Source organism: Lagenorhynchus albirostris, chromosome 4, assembly GCF_949774975.1.
Source record: "Lagenorhynchus albirostris chromosome 4, mLagAlb1.1, whole genome shotgun sequence".
Classification (NCBI taxonomy): Eukaryota; Metazoa; Chordata; class Mammalia; order Artiodactyla; family Delphinidae; genus Lagenorhynchus; species Lagenorhynchus albirostris.
Genome location: NC_083098.1, coordinates 143,862,317 through 143,872,645, shown reverse-complemented (window position 1 = coordinate 143,872,645; position 10,329 = coordinate 143,862,317). Strand labels below are relative to the sequence as shown.

The 10,329-nt window shown below is 45.5% G+C and overlaps 2 long non-coding RNA genes across 2 annotated transcripts; one reads left to right on the top strand and one right to left on the bottom strand.

Moving 5' to 3' along the window:
• Positions 1-814: 814 nt before the first annotated feature.
• LOC132519524 (uncharacterized) lies at positions 815-2,884 on the bottom strand. The gene is made up of 3 exons (XR_009540182.1): positions 2,437-2,884; positions 994-1,081; positions 815-860 (listed from the first exon to the last, which is right to left on the bottom strand). It is a non-coding gene; the product is annotated as an uncharacterized LOC132519524 (long non-coding RNA).
• A 1,920-nt stretch (positions 2,885-4,804) lies between these two features.
• Positions 4,805-9,803, top strand: LOC132519523 (uncharacterized). Its single transcript, XR_009540181.1, has 3 exons — positions 4,805-5,661; positions 8,574-8,696; positions 9,482-9,803. It is a non-coding gene; the product is annotated as an uncharacterized LOC132519523 (long non-coding RNA).
• The last annotated feature ends 526 nt before the right edge of the window (positions 9,804-10,329 follow it).

Here is a 10,329-nt window from a genome sequence, read left to right as displayed (position 1 = left end):
TGAAGGGCGTTTACTTTCCACAGTTTTTTCAGACAGGCTGTATAACTCCTCTGAGAGCACACAGCCAGAAAGAGGCAGGGCTGCGATTAGAACCAGGTCTCTTTCCAGGAGTCAGAACCTGGGAGCCCACTGCCGGGGTGGGTGGTGTCTGCACATGCTTCTCTCTGTGCAACGTGACAGGACATCCTGTCACGTGCTAGCACATGCACACGCTCCCGGGAGCCGAGCCCCGGGATTGGCAGGAGGTTCTGTGCTGTCCTGGAGGATGACAGCCTCCTCCTCTCTCCTGCTGAGGGTTTCTTCCTCCAAGCCTGGTTTAAGCGACACCTCTTTTAGGAAGGCTTCCCTGGGTGTCCCCGAGTCCCCTTCCTCCTCTAGACAGTTCTAGAATCTTGTACAAAGTCCTGCCAGGGCGTCCGTCATGGCGAATCACAAGTACAGCAGAAAGACTTGGGGCAGGTCTGCCTGGACTAGAATCTGGACTTGCCAGTAGCTGTGGGACCCTGGGCGTATCACTTCGCCCTCCCCCTGCCCCACCAGCATGGCTCTCTCACCCGGACAGTGGAGACACTAGTACCCTCTCTGCCAGGGCTGCCATAACACAGGACCACAGAGACAGGGCTTAAACAACAGAAACTCATGTGCTCACAGTTTTGGAGGCTGGAAGTCCAAGATCAAGGTGAAGCCTCTCTTCTCCCTGTGTCTCCGTATCACCTTCTCTGTGTGTGTGTCTGGGTCCTAATCTCTTCTTATGAGGACACTAGTCCTATTGGCTTAAGGCCCACCCTAGTGACCTCATTTTAACTTGATCACCTCTTTAAAGTCACATTCTGTGGTACAGGGGGTTAGGGCTGCAGCATCTGGATTTGGAGGAAACACAATTCAGCCCTTGGCACGGCCCCTAACCTGACCCTCGAATTCCCTACATAATGGCCCTGACAAGGGGTTTCCCCGCCTTGGCTGGTACACCTCCAGCGATAGGGGGCTCTGTACCTTCCCGGATGGTAAGTGGTGATGGTGACTTCCAGCGGGTGACCGCCATCCTTCTGAGCGCCCTGCGTGGAAGCTAATCCCTCTGGCCCTGGAGAAATGGAGAGGGCCATCTCACAGTCTTGAACAATTCAAAACAGGTTGGTTTCTCCCCAAACAGTGAGAGAGCTTGCTTGTTTTGGAAGACAAATTCGAAGGCAGAGACCTGTTAGTGGAGTTATCTGTGTTTTGTTATCTGCCTTGAACAGAAGTGCTTTGGAATACCCAAACAGCATGGATGCCTTGTTTGCACAGATAAATGTCAAGTCTACACCCAAAGGAGGTTATAAAAAAGCCACCTTGGGGGCTTCCCTGGTGGCGCAGTGGTTGAGAGTCCGCCTGCTGATGCAGGGGACGTGGGTTCGTGCCCCGGTCCGGGAAGATCCCACATGCCGCGGAGCGGCTGGGCCCGTGAGCCATGGCCGCTGAGCCTGCGCATCCGGAGCCTGTGCTCCGCAATGGGAGAGGCCACAACAGTGAGAGGCACGCGTACCGCAAAAAAAAAAAAAAAAAAAAAGCCACCTTGGGAGGAGGGCATGGTTTTAGGGGCGGCCACTGCGAAACTGCAAATTATTTTCTTCCCCACCCAGATGAGTTGGATTGTTCTCGTGTTATCCTAGCCAGATGGCAAAAGGCTGCCACCAGGGACGCTCTGATAGTCTTACGCGATTCAGTTTGGCTTTAAAAATCTATTCTCAGAGCTCAGCAAATGAAGCAATTTTTTTTACCCTGATGTCATTCTATTTTTACTTAAAGTTTTTTCACATTATAAACATAATACATGTTTTTTGTAGATAGTACAACAAAGCATAAAACAAAATTTAATTCCATCTCCCAGGAACAATCGCTGTTAACATTTTGATGCACTTCTTGCATTTCTCTCTCCCACTCTCCCTTTCCCTCCCTCTCATCAAAGAATACAAAACTTAAAAAAAAAAGATTGCATTGTATCTCGTATACCCACTAGATATGACAGATAGAGCAGTGAATGAGACAGACAAGGGCCCACCCTCTTGGAGCTCAATCTAGAGGGAGACAGAAAATGAACATATAAATGAACTTTCAGGCTGTCTCCAATTTTTCCTCTGTTGCAAACAATACTGCATTGAGCATTCTTACAGCCAAGGGCCTGAATACACACATGCTGATTGCATAAAGATAACTTTCAAAAGGTGGAATTTAGGAGACAGGATGTTTTCCATTATTAAAAAAGTAAAAAAACCTGTAATGATCATCTGTATGCGTATTTATATTAGTAGTGTACGGTTATTACCTGATAAATACCTCCTCTGCCTGTATTAGACAGGTTTCTATTATAGATCTGTAGATTCTCTGGATTACAACAGATTTTGCAGCTTTTCTGCCTAGGCTAACCCCTCCCTCCTCTCCTTATGTAGCTTTACATACCTCCAGGGACAGAGAGCTCATTCCTTTCTCTGACAGTTCATTCCATCTTTGCATGGCTCTGTCCTGGGACAAGTCCCCCTGTGTTGAAATGAAATGGGTCCTCCTGGGCGTCCTCCACTGACCCTGGTTTTCTTGAGACCGTGCAGAGCAAATCCAGGCCTCATTCTTGCACCAACCCTGCTGAGCCCAAGGCTAGAGCCACACAGCTCCCACCCCCTGCTGAACGGCAGTATCTCTCTTGGGATTCCACCCAGGGATTATCTCACCTCCCCCAGGGAGCCTTCCCTGACCAGCCCTCCCTTAAGAGCCCCATTCCCAGTCCCGGCGCCTCCAGGGAAGCACCGGCCTCTTTTCCTGCCTGTCTCCTTCTCTCATGGCTTTAGCTCCATCTGTGCCTCTGTGCCATCCCCTGGCCCCTCCACTGCCCTGGAAGGGCTTAGAGGTGAAGTGGGGAAGATCAGACGATTAAAGACAGACGTATCAGGCAAGGATTCCTGCCTGTGTGCCCTGATCTCATTAACGCAGTAATTGATCCATTGAATCCTGGCCTCTCTGACTCATAGGTTGATTTCTCAATAGGGTGGTTGGTTTATTCATTCGTTCATCTAGTAAATCTTGACTGCGGCCTTTTTCTTTTTTTTAATTTTAGTGAAGTATAGTTGATGTACAATGTGTGAATTTCTGCTATACAACAAAGTGATTCAGTTATACAAATATATATATTCTTTTTCATATTCTTTTCCAGTATGGTTTATCCCAGGATATTAAACATAGCTCCCTGGGCTCTACAGTAGGACCTTGTTGTTGACCCATTCTCTATACAATAGTTTGCATCTGCTCATCCCAAACTCCCACTCCATCCCTCCCCGAACCCCCTCCCCCTTGGCAACCACAAGACTCTTCCCTACGTTTCGTAGATAGGTTCATCTGTGTCATAGTTTAGATTCGACTGTGGCCTTCTTGAGCCAGGCACTGTGCTGCACTTTGGGGACGCGCATGAACAAGACAGCTCTGTGATCCGCGAAGCTCACCCTCTCGAGGGACAAGAGAGATGCTAAATATTTGGGGGAAATCCAACAGGGCCGCGAGACAGACAGCGGTCAATGGCGGCAGATCCCAACCCAAGGAGGAACCGCTTAAGCTCAGGCTTGCAGGCGACCGAGAGGCAGCCCCGCGAAGATCAGAGGAACAGCCCATGCCGAGGCCCAGTGTCCGAGTGGGCTCAGCACGTGCCGGGCTCAGCAGAGGGAAGCCTGCCCTTGAGCGAGCTGACCGGCGGCCCTGCCTGAGGAACACGTGTTTTGCCCTTAACAAATCACCCCCTAATTCCAAGGGGCTGCCAACGGGGAGGTGCCCTGTCTCCAGCCACACACAGCGCGCGCGCGCGTGTCTTCCTGGAAACCGGTAACGGCAGCCTCCCCCAGCGTGCACAGCCTCCTCCCAGAGAGCCCGGAGGGGCGGCGGCTGAGCGGAGGGGAGAACAGGGCCGCATTGTGAGCGTCCCACAGGCCGCTGTGGGCAAACAGAAGGCCCGAGTGTGTCCGGGGCGGGCAGGCGGGAGCTCAGAATTGCTCAGTGAACCCTCAGTCTCCAGGCCAAGTGCGCGGCCAGGAAGAAACAGGTCTTTATTACAGGGAGGCCCGGCACGGCCTGAAACGGAGGACACGCCGGGCTGTCCATCTGCAACCTTCCCGAGGCTTCACAGGGGTGGGGACTGGACACAGAGCCACAGGCGAGTATAGACACAGCGAGTCCACATTTATGATCCACAGGGGGGTTCACACACACACACACACACACACACACACACACACACACACACACACACGCCTGGCTCCCTTCCCTCTGTTGCAGCAAAAAGAGAAGTGAAGTCTTCCCTTCCCTGAGAACAAGGAAGATAAAGGGAACAATGAACAGGCTAGAGAAGAAACATAACCTGGCCTGAAAGAGTTAATCATGTTGCAATGTAAATAGAAGTGAGACTTTTCTTCCTTCTCTAGAGAGCAACTAAAGCAAAGGGAACAGCGAACAGGCGAGAGAAGAAACATAACCTAGCCTGAAAGAGTTAATCACCCCTCGGTTTACTTTAACTGTTGCTAATTTGTAGTAACTAGATTTGTACTTTAGGAAGCTAACCTCACTCCCTGACCCTACGTAATTTACATTCGGTACCCATCACCCCTAACTCTGTGTGAGTTACATCCCGCGCCTCTCACCCCCTAACCTTATTATGTCCGGGCACTTACATTCTATATGCCCCTCGTAAGAAATCACCCCCTAGGGGTGGGATAGGGAGGGTGGGAGGGAGGGAGACGCAAGAGGGAAGAGATATGGGAACATATGTATATATATAACTGATTCACTTTGTTATAAAGCAGAAACTAACACACCATAGTAAAGCAATTATACTCCAATAAAGATGTAAAAAGAATAAATAAATTCCATTGTTATTTATAAAAAAAAAGAAAAGAAATCACCCCCTATAGTTTTTGCATTTCAGAAACAAGGTCACTGGCCAATAAACCAGAGGCAAACGGACACAATTATCAGACTGCCGGACCCCAATTACCGGGGTGGCCTGACGCCAGCTATGACTGTTTTGAAATAATGCAAAGGAAAGGAAGAATGCAAGACCTTCGCTACTTTGATCCTTATCATAGACCCCGGACTGCGAGCCTCACATATAAAACCTTCCCTGATTCCCAAGGAGGGGGGGCACAGCTCTGGAGGCGCTAGCCTGCTGTCTTCCCTTCTGCCTGGCAGAAAAATAAAGCCATCTCTCTCTTCCTCCAAAATCCCTGTCTCTGTATTTCGGTTCGGCCTCGGTGCACAGGGAAGCTGATGCTTCGGCAACAAAATGGGGGCTCGTCCGGGGTCTGCTCGCGTACAGGCAGCCCCGCAGGGCCCCTTGGCTTGATCGGAAGCTCGGGGATCTCTCTGCACGCCAGGCTCCTTCGGGAGAGCGGAGGGTTGGAGGATTTCTCTGAGGCCAGATCGTCAGGGACTCCCTGCCGCAGGGCTGTGCCCCATCACACCCGGCCTGTCGGCTGCGGCGGAGAACGGGGGAGAGGCTGACCTAGCAGCTGCCGAGGCTCATTTTGCCTTGAGGACACCTTCTCTTCTCTTGGCCGCGCCGGCCTGGACTTCCACTCCGAGAAAACACTGAATATTGGAGGGTCAGAAAGAGGACGTAGGGAAGTCGCGACGCACCCGTCAGCACCTACGGTGAGTCTCCCGGACTGCGCTCCGTGACCTTCGACGGTCCCCTTAAGGGGAACTAAGGTACCAATTTGAGGATTTCGTGCAAAGGGAAATCCTGATGTGGAATGCTCCCTGCAAAGGGAGATTTGATGTAAGACGCCGCCTTGGGGCAACGGTCCAGGTCGAGTGGGACTCAAATCACGTTTGGGCGGGTCTCCGCCATATGATTCTCTTTTTCTTTTTTGAGCATCCCTTTGCTGTTTCCTTTTATGGTTTATGTTTTATGTGTGACTTCCAGCTGATGAGGTGAAGGTTTGTTTTGATTTGAGCGTGCTAATATCAAATGTCTGTTACCAACTGCTCGAGCCAAAATGGGAAGCGCTTCCTCTAAGGTTCCACCCACCTGGGAACACTTAGGGAAAATTTTAAATGACTGGTCCACCTATAGCTATGATCCAATGACAAAGGAAATGGCCTGAAAATGGGTCTCCTACAATTAGATCTTTATGGCCATGGGATGGGAAAAATGGACTGAGGTTCCCTTATGTTCAGGACTTTATGCCCCTTTTATTATAATCCTGCTGTAGGTGGCCCCATAATCAAAAGCCTGAGGAATCAGAAAAGAAAAGAAAAGAAACGAAACTCTCCTGACATTCTAAAGGATCCTCTTCTAACTTCTCCCAACTCTCAGGGGAGTGGGAAGGTTTCCCCAGTCCTGCAAATTCCCTCACCCCCAGATTCTTCTGATCAAACTAAGACCGCACCTCCCCAGAAGGACAATCCCTGCTGGGACAAGTTTATCAGCCAGTCTGCTCCTGTTATCAGAGCCAATTTGAGCACTCTCTGGTTTAAATTTTAGCTGTGCAACCATGACCACAGGAAGAGAAAGATGATTTTTGACAGTATGGCCACAATATTCTTCAGACTCTGGAGAAAACTGGTTCAAATAAAGCTTTTCTTAAAATTGCAAAACCAGTCCTTTTTGCATGTGCAGTTAGAAAAAGCTAGCTTGTTAAAATACTTTTCTCCAAAATTCTGACCCTGAGAGAACAAAAATACGCCTAGGACAAAGCTTGAAGTTAACTGTTATCATGTCCTTGAGCTACAAACAAAGCCCACTTTGCCTGAGACTTCCGCCTTGGGTTAATTAGTAGAACTTCAAGCCAAGAAAAAAAAAAGAGGCAAAGAGACATTTTAAATCTCAAGTGGAAACTATGAGATCTCTGTCTGTCTGGATACCTGTGTATGTCTCAGTATATGTTTCTGTCTTTGGATAATATTGCTGGGGATAATTTGTAAATGAGCTCTATTTAATTGGCTTAAAAGAAAAGCACTTACAAATCAAACAATTCTAAATACAAAAAAAATTAAATGTCAGGTTCACGTGACCTGGGAATTACTCAATATTAAAAATACCTGGTATTAATGTTTGTTAATCTAATTAATATAGACATGTCTTTAGAGCCATCAACATTAAGGATAATACTTTTATTGTGCCTAGGTTAATATAAACTAAATAAGATCTTATTATATCTGTTACAAATTTGTCAGCAGTGAAAATAACTCGATGTGAAGAAACTTTTAAGAAAAAAAAATTGCAAATGAGATAAGAGCTTTGGGTGAACTTTTTAGGAATACTTACGTTTTAGGAATATTTACTTAAAAATGACCTCTCCAGATATCTGACAACTTGAAAATTTAGAGTTGTGCTAAATTAAGTTAAAGGATGCAAGTTATTAAATAACTAGGCCATTTCCAAATAAAATAAGATACTGAAACATTAATTACTGAACCTCGGCTTCCTTGTACAGAGAAACAAAAGGTTTAGAACTATTAAAAAATGTGTTTGGTGCCACACTGAGATATTTTCTATAAGAAAACACATTCTTTAAATATTATTTGGATGTACGTTTACTGGTCTACAGAGTGCTGATATAAAGGACAGTTCATGGTTGCTTAAGGAAAGTAGGATGTGTGTTTTTAGTAAAGAAGGTATGAGCAATGGAATTGCATTTTATTAAGGGAAAAGGAAGCAGGTCTGATTTACAGGTGGCTGTTTCTGAATGGGAAAATAAAGTGATGGATACAGAAAGTGATAAAAAAGGTTTGTGGAAAGTGGACCCTGGGAAAAGAGTTTTATGCATGGTACAAGTTTTCTTAAGGTGTTGAACTGCCTTGGATGACAGATTTTAAGCTTCTTTACCTTTTAAGTGATCAGTTCGATATTTGCCTTTAAATCTTTTATTGTCCTTTGGGTAAGTGAAAAGCAATCGTTTCACAGCGATGTATGATCTTCTCTGACTGAGTGTTCTAAACCCTTTTGTGTTTTTGATAAAACTTCCCAAATCAAATTGTAATGAAGTTTCTTTGACCTCTAGCTAACTTTGGGGTGCTTCAAACAGTCTCTGAAACATCCCAAAGAGAGATGTTACACTAATTATGTTCATTTGGTATGTTAAAATTACACGGGAAGTGTTGTCAAATGTGTAATAAATCTTCTTAGGTTATATTGTATGGTAATTGTTACTAATATAGATATTCTAGAAATCATATGGAGTTTCAAAAATATTCTGATGTCCTGGTAAAATGTTATCAGTCATAATTCTAGTTATTATCTTAAGCATCATATGTCACAACAGTAACCAAGTTACCTTGTAAATTACATTGTAATCAGAGTTTTAAACTTGCCATAAGTCTTTTGTCATTAGAGACACAGTTTCACTCTGAAGCTTTTGCAAAGATGCTTCTTCTTCAAGAAGATTTATAAAAAGAACTTTTGGATAAATACAAGTTTCTGACTTTCAGCCCATAATGCTAAACTGGATATAAAGAAGCTCTTCTCCTCAAGCTACTTGTGGTTTACAACAATTTGGTAATTTACACCTACGGGTAAAATTAAAACATTTATCTTTTCTCTCTATTTGCTCCCTCCAGAGATTGGAAACTCTTAGGTCCCCAGCACCTTTATCAGATAAATTAGGAAGGCTACCTCACTAACAGGTACAGAAATCTCAAGGTATTTTCGGAACCTTGAAAAGGGAGGAATTCACCTATATCTGGTAAGCGAAATCTGTGACAAGCCTTTGGTGGGACTTTCCTGAGAGGTCTTTTAAAAGTTCAGTCTGAGACTCCTTATAAAAGTTTCAGGAAGCAAAAAGCCTGTATGATACATTACAGTTGTAGAAATCATCAGGCCAAGTTTATTGAGACCAGACTGAAATTTGGTTCTCTCTCTCTGTTAGAGAACAAAGCTTTCTTGGGATGCTGCTTTAATAACAGACTATGTAAATTTCTTTGCCTTTAAGTGATTCACATTTGCTTTTAAAATCTTTTGTTACTTAGGTAAAGTAAATAAGTACTATCTCACAATGATCTATGAAGATCTTGGCACCCGTAGATAAAATTCATTCTGCTTCTACAAAAATTAACCTCTCATTGTCAGACTTTTGCCATCCTGACTGTCCTTAAACATGACAACAGTCTACTCCTAAATCAGGGAATTTAAAATGGGTAAACAATAGCTGTCAATCAAACAGTCAGGGCTATGGAAAATCCAAGAGGGCTGCCTGGCTTTTTCCGGCTCCCTGATAAACCTCATTTTTTATTTGATGGGATAAAGCCTTCCCTGGCTGCGGGGTTAATGCCCTCACAATGAAGAAAATCAATTATGTTTTACTGAATATTAAATTCTAGGTTTGTTCATTAAGGTCTGTGTTTACCGAGACTCCCTTCCCAGATAGTTCCTTGCAGTTATGTTCTATTGCTAAAAAGTTTAATTGAATTATTAAAGGGCGCTCTAAGTTTGTTTCTAAAGCTTATCTCCGTCATTTTTCTTTGGATGAAGATCAGATACCCCACGACCTACAACCAGGGGATTATACATACTGGAAAAGACATAATTTAAAGGACTATCTCCAGACTGGATGGAAGCACCCTTATCAGGTACTCTTAACTAGCTCATACACAGTAAAACTAAAGGGAATTAACTCTTGGATTAATTTCCACTCACAAAGGGCCCCTGCACTGGACTGGCCCATGGAGAGGATGGCTGACCTCAAAATCACCTTAAAACAATGCTCAAACAGAGGAGAAACTACACTCACGCGAGGATGAGAAAAAGACAACATCAGAAGTAGACAGCTTCCCCAAGATCCTGGACCTGACTCATACGCTCATTTATAATGTTTTCTTCACTTCTTGGACCTTTGCATATGAATCAAATGTTTTTCTATCATAGGCACGATGCTATGACAGTTTTTGTTGTTGTTGTTGTTTTTGCGGTGCGCGGGCCTCTCACCGCTGTGGCCCCTCCCGTTGCGGAGCACAGGCTCCGGATGCGCAGGCTCAGGGGCTATGGCGCACGGGCCCAGCCGCTCCGCGGCATGTGGGATCTTCCCGGACCGGGGCACAAACCCGCGTCCCCTGCATCGGCAGGCAGACTCTCAACCACTGCGCCACCAGGGAAGCCCCTATGCTAGTTTTAAAAATCAATCCAGTTGTTGGGTTTGTGGCCAATTACCTATGTCTAGTACTTCTGGGTTACCTGAGTGGACTTCTCCACTCCAAGGCTCTAATTGGCTGCCTCTTAGGAAATTTATCTTAAAAGGAAAATTATAGTCATGTTCAGGCCACTACTGATATGACTGGATGAGATCCCCTCACCTGACCAATTAATAACACCTGCTCTGACCC